Genomic DNA, 24,085 nt, shown 5'->3' on the forward strand with positions numbered 1-24,085 from the left:
AAGTCGAGATTGAAGAGAAATGTTGAAAACGCCCCGCTGGTTAATCACTGGACTAGAATGCGACATGGACTCAATGAGTTCAAATGGACAGTTATCTCTAGGATAGAAAAAGATCCCCGAGGAGGCGATTTGAGCCTCCAACTATCCAAAAGAGAAGCTATGCTAATTGTGAAATTCGACACGGCCGTGTCAGGTCTAAACGAACTATCCGAAATATTCAAATTATGATCCACCGTTGGATATAATGTATCTGTCACCTGCACTACTTTTCAGGCTTACTTACCCTCTAGTACCTGAGATCCAACCTTAATACACTTCATAGTCAGCCTATATTTTTATATTCATTTTCATTTTCATTTTTATTTTCCTTTTATTTTCCGTTCATTTGTATGTATGCAACTTTGTCTTTGGGCCTCATATTTATGCAATATATGCATTTAATCTCCTCCTTCTTGGGCCATTCCACCCTTGTTTGGCTCCCGCGCTAGTGTTAGCCCACTTCCATAGAAACCGCTTCCTTTTCGAGGCTGCAGTTCTCTCTCAGTGATAAAAGGGAGAGTTTCTCACTCGGCAGGGTAATGCGCCTGCGCGAGTGATCAGTGCCCATTCCGACGCCACCCGGCTCCAGCACGTAGAAGAAACCTTGGGATTCTCTCCTCCCGGTAAGAGCGAGTGCCAGCTTCCCCGTGTGCCCCTGTCTCTCGGTTTCGTCTGACAGGGCCTCTCTGAGATTCCCTCACTTTGATTCTAATTCCAAACCATTTGTCGTTTCTTTCCCTTATAGCACACGCGATTCAGTTTGCATGTGCGGACGCTGCCACCCCTCCCTTACAGCTTAAACCGGCAGAAGCTTTTCATTTTTGACTGCTTCTCATAGGTGATGTACACCCTTGATTTCCTTTCGCTTTCCTCTTTTTAGAATTCATGTTCAACTTTTAACAATTACAATCATTTGGTTAAACCTCTTACAGAACTCAGAGCGTATTTTAGCAAGCACTAAACGCCGCCATACCAAGATCTCAATGTTTTCGTTCATCTTATAAGACGACGCCCCATCTCATGGTTCACTTGACTGTGGCATATATTTCACTTTAAGGTAGCTGTTTATGTCCACCGTAATTTTCCACCTGCCCTTACATTGTGTGTATAGGTCCCCATTAAAAAGGTTCACTATTTTCTTACAGATTGCCCACTTGGACACACTTATTCCTTTGCCGCCTGTGTTCACCGATTTTCACGGAGCGGTAAGTTACTACCAATGTCTTTGTTCGCTAGAATAGCAGTTTAGTTATTTTTCACTGACCGATTAGACCTCATTGTTTATTCATAGGCTTTGTACCATAGAGAAGCTCTCTTCATCCGGACCCACATAGGCTTTCTGTTTAGCAATATTTGTGGTAAGTAATCCCCAATTTTATGATCTCTTGCATGGAATTTAATACCTCCAGTGTAGTGCAGGGGTCTTCCTGTCATCCATGGACCACCACGTAGTCTTTTCACGACTAGATGTTCCACTATAGTGTCCCTCCCGCCCAGGGAGTTTCCCCAGTTGATGATTCACTAAGTTTTGAGACTCCTGTTGTGCAGTGTTTTTCAACAGTGTATGCAATTACTTTCTTTTAATAGTGTATGTCATCGTTATTCCTAACAGTATATGCCATGTTTGCATTTGTTTCTTTTTCACATGTCACTATTGCTTTAATTCTTTTCTAAAAAACTTCTTTTGTGTATGTTCTTCTTCTTTCCCTTCAGTTGCCCAAGGCCCTGATGAGAATCTCCGACGAATTAAAGGGGATTTGAAACGCGTAGGCCTAATATCTCACTGGTCTGCTTTTGTGTATAGGAGTTACGTCTACTTGCATACTCCCTACAATTTCTTGTACACTACCATTTGTATTAAATTGTAATGAATGTCTAAAAATGTAAAAATGTATGGTTTTGTACTATTTTCGAACAATTGTTTTGAATTTTTGTTCAATTGACGCAGACCTAGTTTTGTATTTCTCTCCTTTTGCAACTGTAATATGTGGTATGCTTGAGTTTAGTCTGAATGTGCCGAATGTGTTGTGAATGTGACATGATTGAAGTTTCGAATGTTTGATGTGTTCAATTGAATGCAACCTGATGTGTCCGTTCTCTTCTTGATTTTTTCCAATGTTTTCTTCTCTAATGTAAAGATAAATTTTATAACAAATTGTTGATTTTCTACAAAATAAAATTGCGACTAAACAGCAGTACCCTTTCTGGAATTAATTTTCTGTTTACGGAGGACTAGTCCTAGCCCTAAGTAAATATTATCAACATTAAAATTAGACACTCTTAATAGTTTGGAGCCACATTTAAGTTAATTGTTGTTTGCATGACATGACACTCAATACAGAAGTCATAAGTTTGAACAATATTCCCGAGCCAGCTCCTCATGAAAAAAGTCCATCCTGAAAAGGCCAACAAGTCACCCTCCAGACGGGAATACAAGCAACCCCAGACCACTTTTATTATATGTGTCCCTTATCAGTGGTACATTGAGTACCATGGGAGAGTGGGTATAGGCCCCATGTATGGTCATACCCATCACTCTTATCACATCAACAGCAACTACCAACAAAGTGAGGGTCAGAACGCATCTTAAAAAACCACTGTCGATAACATCATTTCAGTCTCTGCACAGTTTACCACTGCCTCATTGCCACTCTGACTGGCCTCGCTTGAGGTCGCAATTGTATCTTAAAGCCCCTCCCACCCTCTGCGGCTGCTATCTCTTCAGCTGCTTTTGCTCCCAGACACTTCAGCTGCCTTATTTGATAACATTTTAATTTTAAAAAACCTCTTTTTATTGAACAAGCTCATATGACAATACATTATTAAGCGTACATGTATGCACACAACCAGGTTGAGTAATAACTAGAATAAAGCGTAGAGGGGGTGAAGCAAACATCGCGGTCCTAGAAATCAGCAAAGTACTGAGGTAACAATTATCTCCAAGACCAGGAGGTGAGTTCTAATAGACCCCTTATCACACATTGAAACATAAACGGAACAGTATTGCAGGCCCCAGATCCCGCTATGCATTTCTGTATCTACACCATTGTGACCATATTTTTTACCATTTGTTCTCGCACCCCCTACTTTTATATACTACCTCTTCCACTCGTTGGCACCATTCTAAATCATTCTCCCACTCTGTCACTGACAGGGAGAGGGGTGCACCAAGTGCCTGGAGATGTTTTGTTTTGCTACACCTGCCAACAGCGCCAGCCAGATATTTACATGCCTACGCCAGTCTGTCTCTGCCCTAAACATTAAAAGGCACCATTTGGCGTCCTTTGAGACCTCCATCCCTGATACACTTGCCATTATTGTCAGAATGAGTTGGTCTTGGGACGAGTGTGCATGCGTAGTAGGAGCGATGTAGTATCTTAAGTTGTAGCAGCCTGAATCTTGTGTGGATTGCGATTTCTCTGGGGCTTTGCAGGGCCTCTATCCAGTTGTCATTGTCTTTATCACCTAGGTCATCTGTCCAGGCACTACGGAGGGAAGCCAGGCGGTCTGGTGCATTGTTTATAAGTTTGTGGTATATTGTTGAAGTTGCTTTCTTGAGGATGGGGTCAAACAGCAGACTGTTCTCCAAAGAGGAGTGGTCTGGAACGACAGTGTCCCATTGCTAGTGCGTTGACATGGCATGTGTACGTCTCAGGTAAGGATATCTCTGAACCGGTGTCAAGCCATATTCTTGTTGTATGTTGTCAAAGGGGAGCAGTGCACCATTCCTCCACACGTCCCCAAGATGTTCAATCCCTATAGTCTGCCAGCCCTTGAGTCCTCCTAATGTGGCCACCTCCCTCAGTCGGTCCCCGAGCCATGAGGGCGTCATGCAAGTCAACTTTCCCTGCCATCCCAGAAACCTATTTGCCTCAATCCAACTTGTAACCACAGCCGCTGTGTGTTTAGGCCATTCTGGGAATGTCTTGCGGGCGTAGAGGAATGATGTGCAGCTTCCTAATGGCATCACAACTCTATCTACTCTATAGGCTGGTTCTTCCTTGTCCGCAAAAGCCCAGTCATTTATAACCAACAGCTGTGAGGCCCAGTAGCAGAGCTTAATATCGGGGATGGCCAAGCCGCCCTCGTACACTCCGCTCTGCAGCTTATGTAGGGCTATCCTAGGTGTGCCTTCTTGACATAACAATGTACAGCGCTCTTGTGCCACGCGCTTAAAAACAGCTGACGGGACCGGGTATGGAGTGTTCTGTATGATATATAGGAGGCGTGGTAGGGCCATCATTTTGTACAGGGCAGCTCTGCCTATTAGGGACAGTGGCAAGGTGCACCAATGTATTATGGCTGTGTGGAGCTTAGCCAGCTGAGGGGTGAGGTTTCTGTAAAGGAAAAATTGGTGGTCACAGGTTATATTGCTGCCCAGGTATTTAAAACCTTCCACAGTGACTTGGGCATCACATCTTGCTGGTAGCTTGGGGGGGAGTTCCGACTGTGGAAACACTAGCAAGGTGGTCCAATTTATAGTGTATCCTGAGTAGCTCCCAACCAAGTCAAAGACATGCAGAAGCAGAACCCTTGATATGGAGTGATATGGCCTTAATAGATACAGGATTATACAGATCAACTGGTCCGCCCTAACCCAGTGTGCCAGTGGCTCTAGCACCAAAGCTAACAACAATGGCGATACAGGACAGCCATGCCTGGTGCCCCTTCACAGCCAGAAAAGTATGGATAGTGCTCCGTTAACCCTCACTCAGACTAGTGGGCCCTGGTAAAGCAATCTCACCCATCCGCAGAATTTTGGGCCAAAGCCCAGCCTTGTAAGCACAGTGAATAATTAGGGGCATTCTTTACTAACGAAGGCCATCCGTTGGGATGTCAAGTGTAGAACTCCATAAAGTTTCCATAGGTTGTGGTGGGTGCTTCTGATGGACATAAAGCCAGATTGATCAACATAGATTATAGTGATGATGACTGCCGCTAGTCTTTTGCCAATACCTTTGCTTCCATGTTTAGAAATGAGATTGGCCTGTGTGAACTGCATAGGTCTGGAGGTTTTCCAGCCTTATGTATGACTGCCCTTGTAGCTATCTGTGGGCAATTGTCCCTCTACCCCAGCTTCCATCAGCATTCTTTGTTATGGTAGTATTATTCTAGAGTCAAGGCTTTTGTATAGCCAGTCCCCCCAGGATATTGCGGCATAGATTTGCAAATTTAGCGGCACAAAAATGGAAATTTTGCGGCACAAAAATTGAAATTTAGCAGCATTATTGCGGCACTTTATTTTACTCGTGATAATATCTTTTCAGCCTTAAATCAATGTAAACTGATTTAGCAGAGTAGTCCACTGTGAAATAGGCATGTTTAAAGTGTCCAATCTGCACCTCGTGAGAAGGGGCCCTTTTTCTATGTATCCACCAGGGCACCGCTGCCTCCTAGACTCGCCCAGAATGTGCTACACCTGTGGGCCAAGAGGAGTGTTTGCCTCAGGGCCAGAATGAGTGTTCTTCTATATCAATCTGCACGTCTCTTATCTGCACATGACTTAGGTTTGGAATGAAGTCCACAATTAATTAACAGCAGAGGGGTGTGTGTAGGGCTTTAACTAGGATCAAAAAACTGGCTCAGCATCATATGTTTGATTCAAAACATGAATATGGCCTTGTGTAGTGGAGGTCATGTAAAGCGCTCCAAGGTTGCGCTGTATAAAACTGAAAAATGAGTTTCTTCAAACTTACATCTAAAGCAGTGACAGCTGCAGGTTTTTGTTTTTTCACCAGATAGGGACCCGTCTCGGCGCCTGCATTTCAAAACTACCGGTGCTGAGCACCGGCCAGACCAGGTCCACTTAAAGCCCTGCGTGTGTGTGATGTGTAGACATTGTAGTTACATTCTCTGCAAGTCCTTGAACTTGCAATTCAGGGCACAGCAGGTCCCTGCTCCTGTCAGTCAGACAGGGGTAGATGCACTGGAGCCTACAGTGCGAGAGAGGAGAGTGCTCCAACAGCCTCTGACGAATAGTATACTAGGGAAGGCAGTGAAGGTTTTCGGCAATTTACAGCTTTACCCTCAGTTTAGACTGTCTTTTTCATGTCTTCCCATGATGCTCCTCCGCATTCCAGCACATGCTCTGAAGCACATGCAGTTTTTCGCAGGCACCAGGATACCCTCACATTGACTTGGACCTTGCCTGTTCTCGATCTATGTTGTTGAGCCCAAAACATGTACAATAGAATCATAAATACTTTCAATCACTTAAAAAAAAAGTTTTTACTGAACATTACATTTTTATACGGTTCAATTTTTATACCATCTGAAACCCTGTGTTTGTGTTCAACAATAAATACAGTGCTATTATGTTCAACATGTACTACAATGATATGGAAACCAATGTATACATCTGTACAACCCACCCTACATTCCACATTGACTAACATGTTACACTCCTACATGTGTCAGTCATACTTCATCCATTCATACTCTTTAAGCCTGTAACACATTAAAACCAGAACTAGGCCATATTATGAATTTACCAGTACTGAACAGCAGTTTGCAAGTAGATTATACCATACAACGATTAATTAATCACATAAAAGGTATCATTACAATAATTGTGTGTTTTGCTGGCTCCAATTTGTGTCATATGACGCAACACGCGTTTTGGTGCACGACCAAACTCTGGTACAACCGTCAAGGCACTACAAGGCCAGAGCTAAAAAAAAACTGACTAGAGATGTAAGACACAGGGGACGTCCGTTCCTAAGAAGAATACAAGCAGGATTTATCAGCATGACGCAGATATGTATGCCTGTGTAAAGTGACAAACAGGCCAAGCAATTAAACTCTGCACTATAAGTAACATAAAAGCAAGATTAATTCATGAAAGCAGACAGGCTGTACCTGAGTTGGCATGTGTTTGTGTCCAATGTGTAACATTTGCTGCTCCCGTCCTGGCCAGAACTTGTTACAAGTCAATCCCACAGTTTCTTCTTAACTGTCTCTTCACAGCTTGGCCAGGAGGAAGCATATTTTGGACGGCTGGACGGTGGCACGTAATGACGTGTGCGCGCACAGACAATAAAAGGGCCTTGGTTTTTTTTCTGTCTCCCGGTAGACACTTTTTTGTTAATTTCGCGGCCGAAATTGGTAATATTGTGGCAATCACGCTAGTCAGCCGATTTCGCTATTTTTTAGTGAATCGCGAAATCGCGAAATGCTGGAGGGTCTGTATAGCTCGACAAAATGTTTGTTTGGACTTAACCCCTTCTATGCCTATGATGAGCTGGACTCGTCATGGAGCACAGTAGCAGTGTGCCCATGACGAGTCCAGCTCGTCATGACACCCACCCACGGGGAAAGCGCTGGCGCTTCCCCCGTGAGTGGTCGATCTTTTTTTTTACTGGGAAGGCAGGGGAAGACCGTCCCCTGCCTCCCCACCGCCCCCTCCGCGTTAACAATGACGTCAGCACGCGAGCTGCGCTGACGTCATTGGAGGTTCCCCTTTGTTCTCCGAAGCGCAGGAAGCCATTTGCTTCCTGTGTGTTGGAGAAGAAAGGTAAGTTTTGGGGCTGGGGAGGGGGGGATTTCTCTGAAAGAGGCAACGAGGGAAAGGAAAGGGTTTTCATTTCCCCCGATGTCTCTTTTATGCATTCCTGCTGCGCGATCGTGCGATCGCGCAGCAGGAATAGCCACTAGAGCCAGGGATTTAAAATTTTTTTTTTTTATTTGCCATGATGTCGTTTGTTTGTGGGAGCGGCCCCTTAGGCAAGGGTCGCTCCCCTTTTGGGCCACACTAATTTTAATTGTTAAGTCCTCTGCACGATCGTGCAATCGTGCAGCAGGACAGGCTAGAGCCAGGGATTTTTTTTTTATTTAGCTTGATTTCGTTTGTTTGAGGGAGCGGCCCCTTAGGCAAGGGTCGCTCCCCTTTTGGCAACATTATTTGTATTTAGTAAGTCCGCTGCACGATCATGCGATCGTGCAGCAGGACAGGCCAGTAGAGCCAGGGATTTCTTTTTTTTTTAAAATACTGCATGATTTTGTTTGTTTGGGGGAGCGGCCCCTTAGGCAAGGGTCGCTCCCCTTTTGGCCACATTATTTATTTTCATTTGTAAGTCCCCTAGAGCACTTTACATTACATGTGGCAATAGGGACAATTGTGCATGTATCAAGAGCAAACAAAATACAAGAGGTAGCAGGCAGTACGTTACAAGAGGAAAAGTGACGTGTGCATGTTAAAAAAGAGTACAAAGTACAAGTAGAGGTATAAAACTGAAATAAATGGCACACACTCAAATCACAGGAACACTGTAGTAAATATCTTCTCTACTATTCTACACTAGATAGACTGTACTATGTCATCTGTGACATCATAGAACTGTGTGGCAGTTGATTAACTCAGGCTGAGCTGCTAACAGCTGGCTCCTGGTGGGGTCTTACTTCTGCACTTATCATCTTAGAAGGAGCTTACAATAAAGGAACTTACATCTACAGTGGACTCTGCATTATCCTTTACTACAAACACACTGGGAAGGCACCTCTATTGGCATGGAAAACAGAATTTCCTATAATGGAAAGATAATAGAGAGGGCCTGAATTAGGGGGCTCATTAGGATGGCGGACGGACTTGCGTCCGTCCGCCACCCTAGAGGAGCAGGGACCATTCGCAGGGGCCGCGGCGGTCCCTCCAGTGCAATTAGGATGTGACCGCCAGCCTGGCGGTCACATCCTCATTATTTAACATTGCGGCGGGTGCTGCTTGCAGCAGCACCTGCCGCAAGGTTAAATATGCATGCTTAGCATTTGCATGCACAAAGCGGCAGGCACCGCGCGGTGCCTGCCCCTTCGTGCACGCAAATGCAGGGGGGTACCATAGGTACCCCCCATGTGCACCCCCCACCCCCCAATCACCCTGGGGGCCCGCAACGGGCCCCCAAAGAAATCACTGTATGCCTTTTCAAGGCGGGGAATCCGCCATGGAAAGGCATCTGTTTTCCGCCATCCTAATATGGCTGGCGGTGTCTGATAGACACCGCCAGCCATGTTAGAGCTTTTCCGCCGCGGTCGGAAGGCGAACGCGGCGGAAAAGCTGCAGACCGATTTTGAGACCCACCTCCATCCTAATTTGGCGGTGGGTCTTTTGTGCCTCCCCGGCGGTTTTCCCGCATCCTCCGGGCCGGCAGTGGCTTCCGCCGGCCCGGAGGATGCGGGAAAACCGCCATCCTAATGAGCCCCTAAGTTTGGAAGTGTCTTTGCAGGAGGAGAATTTGAGCGTCAGTTTTGAACGACTGGGAAGAGGGAGTCGTCCGGAGCAGAGGCGGAAGTGAGTTCCAGATTATCACCGCGTTGCCTGTAAAGGATTGGGCCATCGATCTTTCCTTCTTGAAATTAGGATGTTCAAGCAATACATTTTGCGCACTACGTGCTGATCTAGAACCTCCAGAGAGTTTCAGTTTATTCACCAGGTAGCGAGGAGAGGAGAGTGCAAGTTTGTAGGTGATACAGGCATTCTTGTAGATAGATTTTGGCTTGATGGGTGGATAAAATGGGTGTGATGTGGTCGCTTCTTTTGGCCCCATATATGAAACATGCTGCTGAATGGAGAACATATTTGAGGGGGGACAGGTGTGATTTGTGGAGGCCAGTAAGAAGAGAATTACAGTAGTTCAATCTGGAGAGAACCAGCGATTGGACCAGGGTTTGAAGGTCTTGCTCCGGGAAGAAGCAACAAATCCCCCAAAGAAGGCGCAGGAATTTATGTGGGAGAGTAGATCAGGTTTTTTGTCGAGTATGACACTAAGGGATTTTGCCCTGTCAACAATGATGGGTTTTTTGTTAAGTAGATTCACCAGTGTTTTTTAAATTTTTTTGTTGGGGAGTGGCTGCAAGGGTTGCTCACATTTTACGAGGTGAATATATAATTTATACTCTTAGGTCCACCTACCCCTTATCTTTGTTGGTGGATTGTGTGTGGACTTGTGCATTATTTGCATATGTGATATTAATGTTTTTTTTCTCCTTTTTATTCTAGTCTAAAGCTTTTGATTCCTGTTTTCGGTTTCAACAGTGGTTGTTCTGCAGTTTTGTGGAGTTGCATTTTTTTGGTAAGAAAAACATTGTTGTTGTCTTTACTCCAAATGAGTAATAGTGTAATGAATGAATGAATTTTTGGTAAGTGGTGTCAAACTGGCAGCATATGTAGTTAGTGTTTTGAGCATGAAATTCTTTGCGATGTGTTTTGCATGGTCTAATGTGTAATTTCTTTTCTCTTTCTTTTTTAGTGAGATATTGTTGATCCATACTGTGTGTGTGCAGAGTAGGTAATGGTGAGTTTAGCTGCCTCTGGCAAGTGAGTGGTATTGGTTTGGAGTATATATGTGTTTTTGATAAAGGTGCTTTTTGTTTATTACTTATTTTACAAAGTGTTTGTTGTTTTTGACTTGTTTGACAAGTTACCTTTTTTAGTAAGCATTACGGCTAGCCGTAGAATGACCGCTCAACAGGTGGTTGGTATGCTTCTTGAATCTTCCTCTGAGCATGATTATGAGACTGACAGTGCGTCTGAGGGATAGGAGGGAGGGGAAGATTCTGGCAGTGACTTTTCTCTCCACATGGAATCATCGGATGATGAAGGTTCTCTCAGTGCAGATGAAAGTACTCTTGGTGTGGATGAAGCAACTCTCAGTGCGGATGAAGTGCCTGTTTTAGAAGAGGAAACTGCTGTGCCGATGGTGCAAGAGGTATCTGGATTGCAGCCTGATGCTGCTAGGCTTCCTACTGGAAGTGCTGGACTCTGGGTTGATCCAAACATGGTGCAGCCGGTGTTGCCTGCCTTTAGCGGCGATTCAGGGTGTAGAGTGGATTGTGAATTTTTTTTGCCTGTACAGTTTTTTCAGTTGGTTATGGATGATGCATTTTTGGGTGAGATTGTTGAACAGACTAATTTGTATGCTGAACAGTTTTTGAGGGACAACAGTGACAAACTTAGGCCCCAGTCTAGAGCTACCTTGTGGACTCCCAGAAATCTGGAAGAGATTAAGAAGTTTTAGGGTGTGACTTTATTGATGGGTGTGGTAAGGAAGCTGAACCTAGCTTCATATTGGTCTTCTAGCTCCTTGTTGGCAACAGCCATATTTCCTGCAGCTATGATTCGTAATCGGTATTTACTTTTGCTACGTATGCTGCATTTTGTTGATAACTCTATGGCGTTGCCACGAGATCACCTGGACTGTGACCGTCTTTTTAAGATTCGGCCTGTTCTTGATCATTTTGTAGATCGATTTTCTGAGATCTATACTCCGGGGAAAGAAATATCTATTGATGAGTCTTTGGTCTTGTTCAAGGGCCGTTTGGTTTTTAGGCAGTACATCCCTAGCAAGAGGGCACGCTATGGAATTAAGCTGTATATGTTGTCTGAGAGTAGGACAGGATATGTTTTTAATTTTCGTGTGTACACTGGTAGAGATTCTACTATTGACCCCCCAGGTTGTCCATCCACTTTTGGAGTTTGAGAGAAAATTGTGTGGGATCTTGCTAGAAGACTGTTTAACAGAGGCCACCATTTGTACCTTGATAACTTCTACACTGCTGTGCAGTTAGTTAAGGAATTGTTTAAAGTGGACACTTTTGCATGTGGCACAATCCGCTCTAACCGTAAAGGTTAGCCAACAGAGCTTGTTTGCAAAAAACTTCAGAGGGGACAGTGAAGTAACTAGCTGTGAAATCTGTGGACAGGAGAGATGTGTACATGCTGACTACAATCCATGATGAGAGTACTTCACCTGTGGCTGTTTGGGGTCAGGTTGCTGAAGTGTGCAAACCTGTGTACATTCTAGACTACAATAAGCACATGGGTGGTGTTGACAGAGTAGATCAGAGGTTGGAACTTTACACTGCTATTCAGAAGACTTATGTTTGGTATAAGAAGTTGGCCATCCATTTCTTCGAATTAGCAAGTTTCAATGCTTTTATTGTGTTCGAGGAGTGTTCTCCTGCATCAAAGTTGACATTTCTTCAGTTTCAGCACTCTGTGATAGCTTGCCTTGTTGTTGTGGAACAGGCAAGTATTCCTAGATTTGGAGTGGTGGAGGATGTGGCTCGATTGAAAGATCGCCATTTTCCTGATTACATTCCTCCCACATCTTCAAAAGATTTTCCTACTAGGAGATGTAGAGTCTGTTGGCGAAGAGGTTTGCGGAAGGAGTCTAGTTTTTTCTGCCGCGGGTGTCCTTCTAACCCTGGGCTGTGTGTGCCTGCTTGTTTAAGAGCATACCACACGCAAAAGAAATTTTGGGAGCATCCATGAGTGGTAAAGTTAACTGCCTGGTCTGTATTGTTTAAAAAAATTATTCTGTTTCAAGGTTGGCATTAGTGCAATGTATTTAGTTTCAGATTTTGTGTTAGTAGATTTGTATCTTTTTGCAATTTGTGTTTTTTTCTATATAAAATCCTAAATGTGATGGCGGTGTGTGTTGACTGGCGCTTGGCTGGCGGTGTACGTGGACTGGTGCTTGGCTGGCAGTGTGCGTTGACTGGCGCTTGGCTGGCGGTGTGTGTGGAGTGGCGCTTGGCTGGCGGTGTGCGTGGAGTGGTGCTTGGTTGGCGGTGTGCGTGGACTGGTGCTTGGCTTGCGGTGTGCGTGGACTGGCGCTTGGCTGGAGGTGTGCGTGGACTGGCGCTTGGCTGAAGGTGTGCATGGACTGGCGCTTGGCTTGAGGTGTGCGGGGAGCGGCGCTTGGTTGGCGGTGTGTGTGGACTGGTGCCTGGCTGGTGGTGTGCGTCGACTGGCGCTTGGCTGGCAGTGTACTTGGACCGGTTCTTGGTTGGCGGTGTGCGTGGACTGGTGCCTGGCTGGCGGAGTGCGTGGACTGGCATTTGGCTGGCAGTGTACGTGGACTGGTGGTTGGCTGGCAGTGTGCGTGGACTAGCGGTCGGCTGGTGGTGTGTAAGTAGTGACTTGCTGCTGGTCACTACACACACTGCTAGCTGTACGCCACTCCACGCAATCCATCAGTTTGTGTAGTTGCTGTGTCAGGAATGTGGGCGTGTGGAAGTGATGGGCCCTTGAATGGCGCTTTCTGCTGGTGTGAGTGTTGTCATGTGATGGGCCCGTGGCTGGCGGCGTGAATGTTTTGTATGTGTCTCACGTATGAAAGGTGTATGAATGACCTGTAAAGAGGTTGGTGCCTTGTCGAGGCTTTACAGCTCACGAGCTGTGAGGCAATGGTTCAGTTTCTCGTCCTTTCAATTATTAACAGTGCATTTCATTTTTGTGAAATCACTTGCTAATACAATTGTATATACTGAACCATTGCTCACCCTCGTGCCAAATCCAACCAGTATGTGTGTGTGCTTTGGGATTATATGGCTGTGCTGTAATATTTGTCTTGTTTACCTCTCTGAAGCAGGGTGTACCATATCCCTTTTTGTGAATGTTGTGATGTGTTGGTTTTGTGCCTGGTGATGTGAATGCTCTTGTGTGTATCACGTATGAAAGGTGTGTGAATGGCCTGTAAAACGGTTGGTGCCTTACCGTGGCTTTACAGCTCACGAGCTGCGAGTCACTGGTTCGGTTTTTTGTCCATTTAATTATTGACAGTGCATTTCATTTTTGTGAAATCTCTTGTTAATAACATTTTATATACTGAACCATCACTCTCCCTCGTGCCAAAACCAACCAGTATGTGTGTGTGTTTGAGGAATAGCTGGCTGTGCAGGAATCTTTGTCTTTTTAGTCTCTCTGCCAAGGTATACATTCCATCTAAGAATAACCTACCAACTGCAGATATTGTTGTTAACCTATGGGAGTACATGGTGATGTCTCTCTTGTGAATTCTAACAAGTTATCTTATCCACAATGTCCTGTAAACTTAAAAATGTCTGTCTCATTTTCCTTGTAATATTGTGCCAAAATTCTCACGCTGCAGAAATAAACAACTAATTATGTCAAAACAATTTGGTTGTGCAATGGGAGGTCACCTGGTTTTTTGGTCCTGTGCTCTGCGGGCATCTAGGGAAACCTACCAAGCCCACACATTTCTGAAAACTAGACACCCGGGGGCTTCCGAGGAGGTATGGCTTGCGTGGATCCCACAACGTTTCCTTACAAAAACCCAGGTGACCCCCCCTTTCAAAAACAGATGGTTTTGACATAGGCAATTTTGATGTCGCCTCACTACGTTTAGGGCCCTTGCCTGTCGCGGGTACTTGCGCCTTCCACACAAGTGAGGCACCATTTTTATGAGGAGACCTGGGGGAATGCTGGGTGGTAGGAAATTTGTGTGAGCCCAGTGATGCCACACTTTCCCACACACGAATGTGTGAAAAAAATGACTTTTTCAGCTAAAATTGAGGTTTACAAGGGATTCTGGGTAAGGGAACGTTGGGGGATCCATGCAAACCATACCTCCTTGGAAGCCCCCGGGTGTCTCCGTTCCAGAAATGTGTGGGTTTGGTAGGTTTCCTTAGGTGCCGGCAGAGCTAGGGTTAAAAAACTACAGCTAGGCACTTTGCAAAAAAAGGGTCATTTTTCACTGCGAAATTGAGGTGTGACCATGTTACGTTTTGCGCTGTATCCTGTCGCAGGAACTAGACCGACCCACACAAGTGAGGTACCATTTTTCTCGGAAGACTTTGGGGAACGCGGGGTGGCAGGAAATTTGTGGATCCACGCAGATTCCAGAACTTTCCACCACAGAAACGTGGGGAAATTGTGTTTTTTCCGGACAATTTTGTAGGCTTGCAAGGGATTCTGGGTAACAGAACCTGGTGGGAGGCAGTCAAGTCACCCCCATCCTGGATTCCTCTGGGTGTCTACTTTTCAAAAATGTATAGGTTTGCTGGGTTTCCCTAGGTGCCGGCAGAGCTAGGGTACAAATACTAGAGGGTAAGGGAACGTTGGGGGATCCATGCAAGCTATACCTCCTTGGAAGCCCCCGGGTGTCTCCTTTCCAGAAATGTGTGGGTTTGGTAGGTTTCCTTAGGTGCCGGCAGAGCTAGGGTACAAAAACTACAGCTAGGCACTTTGCAAAAATGGGGTCATTTTTAACTGCGAAATTGAGGTGTGACGATGTTACGTTTTGCGCTGTTTCCTGTCGCAGGCACTAGACAGACCCACACAAGTGAGGTACCATTTTTCTCGGAAGACTTTGGGGAACGCGGGGTGGAAGGAAATGTGTGGATCCACGCAGATTCCAGAACTTTCCACCACAGAAATGTAGGGAAAGTGTGTTTTTTCTGACAATTTTGCAGGCTTGCAAGGGATTCTGGGTAACAGAACCTGGTGGGAGGCAGTCAAGTCACTCCATCCTGGATTCCCCTGGGTGTCTACTTTTCAAAAATGTATAGGTTTGCTGGGTTTCCCTAGGTGCAGGCAGAGCTAGGGTACAAATACTAGAGCTAAGCACTTTGCCAAAAAAGGTTCATGTTTCACTGCGAGATTGGGCTGTGACCACGTTGCATTTTGCGCCGTTTCCTGTCGCGGGCACTATGCGACCTACACAAGTGAGGTACCGTTTTTTCTCGTAAGACTTTGGGGAATGCAGGATGGGTAGAAAGGTGTGGATCCACGCAAATTCCATCACTTTCCACCACAGAAATGTAGGGAAAATGTGGCTTTTTTGACAATGCTTTAGGTTTGCAAGGGATTCTGGGTAAAAGAACCTGGTGGCAGGCAGTCAAGTCACCCATCCTGGATTTCCCTGGGTGTCTAGTTTTCAAAAATGTATAGGTTTGCTAGGTCTCCCTTGGTGCTGGCAGAGCTAGGGTTCAAAAACGACTTCGCAAAAAAAGGGTAAATTTTAATTGTGAAAATTTGGTGTGTTCAAGTTGGGTTTTGAGCCCTTTCCGGTCGTGGATACTATGCCTACCCACATAAGTGAGGTACCATTTTTATCAGGAGACCTAGGGTAATTCAGATTTGTAAAGCAACTGTTATTAACTATTGAGTTTTGATGCATTTCTGCCTCCCAAATGAAAGACATTGTGTAAAAAAGAAGTCATTTTGAAAAATGACCAATAATTCTCCTGCTAGAGTGAGTATTCCCAATTTTGAAAATGCGCAAATATGTACTGTTTATAAACTCTATAATTTGTACCCATTTCAGAAATGCATAGGTGTCTTTTATACCGACATTTCCATGTATACATTTTCACAGAATAATTGCTATATACCCGGTACATAATAAAAAGCCATTGCAAATTGCTACTCAGTTTTTGACTCTGGGTTTGTCTGGTTCTTGGTGATCCTACAAGTCCTATATATCCTCACAACCAGAAAGGTCCAGCGATGTAACGGTATACTGCTTTCAAAGAGCTGTCATAATTACAAGAAGTAACAGGTGAAAATGTTGACACAAAAGGCTGTTTTTTTCAACTAAATTTCAATTTTTCCAACATTTAACTGTTAGTTTCTATTAAGAAACCTTGATGGAACTACAAAAATGACCCCTTTCTAAATTTAGAATTTTGTCTACTTTTCTCAAATGTATAGCTTTCCAGGATCCATTATTGCTTTCATACTCATTTTTACCATTAACCGGAAGGAGGTTGAAAGCACTAAAAATAGGAAAAATTGGCTATGTCCCAGAAAAATGCCAAAACTGTGTAAAAAATGTTGCTTTTTCTGACAAAAGACTGTCATTTCCTAAAATCAGGGAAAATGGTGATTTTAGGCCCAGAAACCCTTTTTTGATAACATTTGCAAGGAAAAACCCAAACACTTTCATTTGTAGCCCATTTTTCCAATTTTTCACCAAAAAAACAACATTTTGCTGTATTTTGGCTCATTTCTGTGACCCCTCCAGGGGAATCCACAAGCCCTGAGTACCTTAGAATCCCCATGATGTTGGAAGAAAAGGACGCAAATTTGGCGTGGATACCTTATGTGGACAAAAAGTTACAGGGGCCTCAGCGCGCACTACCCCAAATAGCGAAAAAAGGTGTCGCACAGGAGTGGGAAAATGCCTGGCAGCGAAGGGGTTAATGCAGACTTCTTCAATCTGTGGGGTGCACCCCCCTGTGGGGGCGCGACACCATCTCAGGGGGGGCACACACTCCACTGTAAATTGACCATTGTTCTCTTGGTGAACTCCGGTTGGCTGGAGGGAGGAGGGAGGGGAAATCGATGAGGCACGAAGTGCCCATGCTTTTGTTTTGTTAACCCTCCCAGGAGGGGGTTAATTCATAGAATGCTTCAGCTGCAGTGGGAGGCAGGATGACTTCTCTGCTAAAACCAAAAGCAAACCAACAAACACACTTTGGGTTTTAGCAGAGGAGACCCCTTGCCTCCCACTGCAGCTGAAGCATTTCAGCTCTTATGAATTAACCCCCTCCTGGGAGAGTTAGCTCTTCCCAGAGAGGAGCAGTTTCCAGGGATGTTTCAAGGCATGGGCGAGGTGTGCTCTGGGCAAGGTGGGCTCTGGCTCAGGGCCCACCTTGCAAAGGGGGAGGGGTGGGTTGGGGGGGTTACTGAAAGAGACAGCTCTGTTCTACAGAGTCTTGTCCTCATGACCTTGACATTTTTTTAAACCCAATGTTGTAAATAGCGTTTTGCTATCATTGATTTTTAACGTGTGCCTATTACAGACATTTTGCAGGCAAAATGTGTTTATGCGTCAAGCAACAGCCATATAAAAAGTGTATTTTAGATCAATACAGGACCTCACATATGAGAAATGGGAGGGTGTGACAGAGATTATTTGAAGTAAAATTAATGAACTGCTGTTGAGATACATACTGAAAACACACATCACTATCCCTGAAGATCAGATGTACACACATTTAGTATTTGACCAAAGAAGGCATGAAATAGCTGAGACTGGATTATAAAATTAAAGTTGGTCCGAACTGGGGCCCCAATATGTATTTGGCCCAGGACCCCCAAAATCCTTAAAATGTCCCTGAAAGTTTCTTTTAAAATTACACAGGCAGGCTCGCAAAATGCCAACCAGCCATGTGTTGTTTAAACAGACTGCAAATTGCCTGTCTTGACACTAAATAGTATGTATTCATGGCCGGCTTTAGCGCTGGTGGCGCCTAATGCGAGAATCGTTTTTGGTGCCTCCACACCCCAAGATGGCCTCCTCGGATTCTTTCACTAACACCAAGCATATGTGCCATTCATAAGTTATTGCTAAACACAGCACCTCCCCATGAGGTCGGCGCCCCCTCCATAGGTCAGCGCCCAGTGCGGCCGCACCTGTTGCACTGCCCTAAAGCCAGCCCTGTACGTATTAATTTGTAATTTGACTTTTCTGTCTTTGTTCCCTTTTATGATCAGTCATGAATCATTTAGGCAGCTCTAGAAAACAATTAAAAGTTCTTTCTATATATATTTGCTGTTCAAAGTATGCACAGACAAGTGCTGAAAATTCAGCTTTAGGTGACTGCTTATTCTTATATCATCTGTGACATCAAAATAATAAGCTGGCAACCCTAATCATAATATTGGAAGTTTGTTGAGGGATGAGCACATTATTTTCTTCCACCACCCTGATCCCTGGTTACTGCCATAATAGCAATAGTTTAACACATTTGAAACCCTACACTGCCGTCAATAACATGCTGAGTTATTTCAAGTGTCTGGGATTACATCTTGCATTCAGACAACTCCCCCCTCATTCTCGCCTTCACTTTTACCCTCACCCTGCACTCACACTGATCCTGATACACTCACACCATTCACCCACTTCCCCTCCACTCACAGTGATCACTCTGCACTCTAAGCGATCACAATGCGCTCACACTGATCACAATGCACTCACACCATTCACCCACTTAACCTCCACTCACAGTGATCACTCTGCACTCACAATGCACTTGCCCCGTTCACCCTGTACCTCACCCAGCAGTCACACGAGCACTCTACTCAACCTGCACTCGTGACACTTCACTCACCTGTCCCCCTCGCTGCTCAATCTGCAATCTCACTCAAATAAGCCCACACTAACCATACATTCATTACTCCCACTCTGCATTAACATGCGCACCCAAATTCATATAGTCACCTCACTCACCCCTGTACACAAGTATGGGATGTCCTGCCCCATCAAGGTTTTTGTCCAAAATTACAAAAGGAGACATCTAAATGCACTTCAATCTAGCCTTCCAGGGGCCCCTTGATAGAGATAGTTCTGTTTTTGCCCTGATGGCCTGGAATAATTCCTAAACAGATTCTAGCAAATACAGTTATGTTTAATTTCTTTTTAATGTGAATGATGTGAGGGAGTCTAGTACTATTTGCAGAGAAATGTGTTTGATTCATGCAACAACCATAAAAAAGTTAACTATAAAAAAGTTAGATCCAAGCTGGTCCTCACAAATGAGAAATTGGTGCATATAACAGATATTATTCACTGTAAAATTAGTGGACTCCTGCTTTGTTACAACAGTGAAAACACATCACTCTCTCTGAATAATAGATGTAAACGTTTTTAGAATTTCGACTACAGCGCCTGTGCACCGTTAGTAGCCTGGCTAAATAGAGTATGGCAGAGCTGAAAGTAAATTATTTAAACTCAAATCTGTACTGAACAGGGGCCCCCAAAATCCCAAAATAGTTTTTGCCCAGGGCACCCAAAATCCCTAGCATGTCCGTGCCATTACAAAGACTGTCAGACAACATTGCTCTGAAGTAAAATAGACAACATCATTCATTTATTATTAGTTTTATTTTTTTTAAACATAAGCCTGACGTGCCCTAAACCCCCATTGCTTCAGGCAAGCAACTTATCATACCACTAAGGAATTATCAATTAGGTGTTCATTCAGCACCCTCTCTGCGGACTTTCAACGGTCTTCGGATCCATAACTGGTTGGTGGGCAATTATCCCATTATAATGCTGCCTAAGACGTTTGTTAATGATTTCTAGAGAAGATTTGTTTCTCGTGTATCAGCTCTGAGCTAGGGAGTGCTTGAAAAATCTGACAACACTGTCACCCTTACGGTCCCTGTCTTGGCTGAAAATGTCTGCAGAATATTCAGCTTTGGGAGAAACTGCTATCAAAACTCTCTTGCCTTTCAGCTTGTCCTATTTATGTGAGATTGGGTTCTCAGCACTTGCAATATTAAAGGCTAAGTATGGTTCAAGACTGGATGTGGAGTACAACCTGAGGATGGCAGTAGCAAAAATCCATCCACAGGTTGACCATCTCTGAAAAACAGGCACACCTGTCACATTTATGTTGGTGGTGTTATTATCAATCTATGTCCTGTGTAAAACAAAGCATTCTTGTAAAAACAATTTGTGCACATTTTATCTTGGAAAGTGGTGTTTTGCGCTGTGTAATAAGCCTCTGTCATTTCACCACACCCACTCACAAACCTGCAGTTTACTAAACACTCTTATTGTATTGAACATTATTTGCTGGATCTCCCCGGAATATGCCTGTGGGGGTCGATTCCAGACATTTCCGTCAGGTGGTGGGGGGCCTAACATCTAAAAAAAATAAGCTGGGGGGGCTCAGCCTACAAAAGTTTGAAGACCTCTGGGTTAATGCCATTTCTGACTTTAAGGCCCCAAGGGCACTGGACAGTTCCTCCTCTGCAAGGTCGAATTTTTGTCTTCACGTACATCAGCGGACAGTCTTGGTAGTGAGAAATCTCTCAGCAGCTCCTCACAATCACTCTCGGACCTTTCACCCACCGGCAAGTACACACTTTCGTAGTAGGAAGCAAAGGTTTCTGCTACTCATACGTTTGAAGTTTGGAGTGACCCAGTTTTGTCCCTAATACTGACCACCCAAGATCGCTCCTTGTCCCTTTCTTCAAGCCAAGCTAGTAGCCTACAGGCTTTGTCACCCATGTCGTACAATCTGTGTTGTGATGCTAGAGCATATGCTCGTGATTGTTGTCAGCCAAAGCATGTAGGTCCCACTGGTGTAAGGCTAGTTTATGTCGCTGGTCAGAGCTCCTACTGGTTGTTACCTCTCTCTCCATTGCGAGAATCTCCTGTTCTATCGTCTGTAATTTTAATGCTTCTTCTTTTGTGTTCCCCCCTAACAGCGCCTGGGCCGGGCCCCTCAGCACTGTTTTGTAGGCCTGCCATATGGTCTGATGTGATTTGACAGACCCTACATTTTCTCTAAAGTATAGGTCGGTTCCTTCATGGAGTTTGTCCCTTTATGTTGGGTGTTTTAACTGCCAGGGGTCAATTCTCGGAAATACTGCTCCACTGGTGGACAGTCCCTTGATGGAATGGTCCAAGATGCCCCTTGCTATATGCGTCATCTGTGTAAAGCCTCCCACCCTGTCGTTCTGCATGAATAAGTAATCAATTCTTGAGAAGGAGCTGTGCGGTGCTAAGTAGTATGTGTATTGTCATCCATGGGGGTTGTGTGTCCTCGAGAGGTCCACCAAGCCCATGGCGGTCAGGAAGCTCGAAAGGGTCCGCTCCCTCTTCTGACCCATCTGCGTGTGAGAGTGGTCTAAGCCAGGATCCAGAACTGCATTAGCATCTCCCCCCACTAAGAGGGTGCCCATGGGAAGCCCTACCAAGAGCTTGCTAATCTTTGGGAGAATGATTGTATGTAGTCTGGGTGGTGTGTAGAACGAGCAAAGTGCAATCAGGCGCCCCTCCCATCTGCCTGCCACAGCCACACAACGGCCGGCATCATCACTCCAGGTTTTTTCTATGGCAAGTTGCAATATGTTGCGTATCAAAATGCCCACCCCACGGGCATCTGTCGAATACCCCAAGTGAGCTACCAGTTTTTATCCAAAGCGGTCTAGGGCCTTGTAGTGTCTCCCTTTCAGGTGTGTCTCTTGCATGATTATCATGTCAGGGGAATGCCACTTAATATGTTGGAGGACAAGTGTTCATTTAATTTTGTTCCCCAGCCCATTCACATTCCAGATCCAGGCTTGGATATTGGCAGATTCACCCATCATCTTGGATATGGCGGTTTGTAAATGCAAATCGACTCCCCCTCCTGATTGGCCTAGTGTCTACATGTATCGTATTGAGATTATATCTGTCCTGAGTAACAGCTAACCTGCTAATAACAGAACTAAACAGTTTACCCAACTCTCCCCTCCATGCATCACTGCTAGGTGAGTTACAGTTCCCCCACCTCCCCAACATGCAGAGTGCCTGTCGCCCTAACGGTGCAATGGTAACAACTGTTGAGGGGTGGTGAGCAAGCCGCCAGCATCGACAGCAGTATTATTACTGGCAGAGATAGCAATACTCTTAAATCTCCTGTGAGAGTATCCCTGTTTGCAGACCCTATGTTAATGCCGGAATTCTGCGAGAACGTCTTGGGGCTTTGATTGTAATTGTCTGTTCAATTTTGTATGTCCCTTTGTGCGGACGCATTTCACATTCCAATCATTGTATCCCTCCAACCCCTCCCCGGACAGAAAGGAGGGAGGAAAAAGACAGTGGTCCCCACTGGAGATCACTTTTCTGGTTTCTGCTGCTGAATGATCTGTCGGGAGGGGAGTCGGCGTCTCGCTTCGTCGAGTCTTGCTCCTTCATGGTAGGTGTCCGTCGTCTGCCCCCCTACTGCCTGACCGACCACCAGCCCTCCAGCCAGTCACTTGACACCTCTGGCGACGTCGAGAAGTAGGATTTCCCCTGGGCAAAAACCTTAAGTTTTGCTGGGAAGAACATCATGTATTTCACATTTTGCTCCCGTAGGGTCCGTTTCACTGTGTCAAGGCGCGTCATTGTCGCTGGACATGGAGCGTGAAGTCAGGGAAGAATCGGATGGTGGCATTTTTGTGTTGTAGGTCACCATGCAGGCGTGCCACTTGCAGGATTGCGTCTCTGTCCCTGTAGGTAAGTATATTGGCTATGATTGTGTAGGGGGAGCCCCCAGGCACGGAAGGGGTCCCAATGCGTGATGTGCTCGTTCCACTGAGAAGAAGGTAGACAGGCGTTTGGGCTTCAAAGTATTGAGGATTAGGTCTTCTAGGAAGAGGTCCATTGATTGCCCCCCCATTCCCTCCGGACGGCTACCACCCAGATGTTGTTCTGGCACGCCTTGCCTTCCCGGTCCTCCAGCCTAGCTAAGATCTCTGTCTTGTTTTTGGTCAGCATTGACACTTGCTCCTACAGGTGCTTTGTTTTGGACTGCAAGCCCCCACTGCTTACTTCGGCTGTCGACATTTTGTCTGCGAGCTTCCGGAAATCTGCTCTAAGTAAGTTAACTTTACAGAGTCAAGTTTTGTTTCCAGAGTACCCTTCAGGTCCCTGATTGCCAACATTATGTCTCTTAGTGAAGGGTCTGGGGCTTGGTCTTCTTCTCCGGCTGGTGTTGTGGTTTGGCAGTGCCGCCCTCGCGGCCTACCACCACTGTGTATTTGTCGATTTGATTAGCCTGACCTGAACTTGTGCACTTGTTGCGAACCATTGCTATTGCCTTCTGGTTGTCTTGAGCTGTCCGGGGTGGATTTAGGCACAATGATGGGTTTCTTACTCTTCGAATCTGTGGGATTTGGGTGCCCTCGCTGTTTTAGCCTCCCCTGTCCGGGTGTACTTATTCCAGCTTCTGGCAAAAATACGCACGCCTCCCACTCTGTGAGGTAGGCGCTCTCCATTATTCTGTTCTATCTGCCTGTGTCTATTGGCCCCGCCACTGCACAGGATCCTTATGGCAGGTGGTGTATCTGAGAGGCATTAAACGGAAAGGGGGGACACGAAAGGGGCAGGATTTCGTCTGCATCTTCCATCAGGTTGTAATTGTCAGCACTGCTAGACTTTTCCGATTGGGTATCTATTTGCGTTGTATTAGGCCTCAAGGATTTTTGGGATCTATGCTCACTCTCACTTACACTCAGCCATGGACCCCTTGGATGCAGGATCCCTGGGCTTTTAAATCTGGGCCCATCATGTGCCTCCCACTGGTGGGCGTAACCCTCAGAGCCTTCGAGCTATGGGTCAGCTGATCCGGATCACGTACGGGGGGGTCAGGGTGACGATTGGGCCCCTTTCCTGGCACACAACATGCATGCATTTGAGAGGCCCGCAGGATCTCTTTATCGTTCACCTGCTATTTTGTTTAAAAAGAGGGTGCAACCACGCCCTCTCACCACTCAATTCCCCCGGAAGTCCTCAAGTCAGTTAAGCCGTGCGCTTTTCCTCTTTAT

This window comes from Lissotriton helveticus, chromosome 4_1 (genome assembly GCF_964261635.1).
Source record: "Lissotriton helveticus chromosome 4_1, aLisHel1.1, whole genome shotgun sequence".
Taxonomy (NCBI): domain Eukaryota; kingdom Metazoa; phylum Chordata; class Amphibia; order Caudata; family Salamandridae; genus Lissotriton; species Lissotriton helveticus.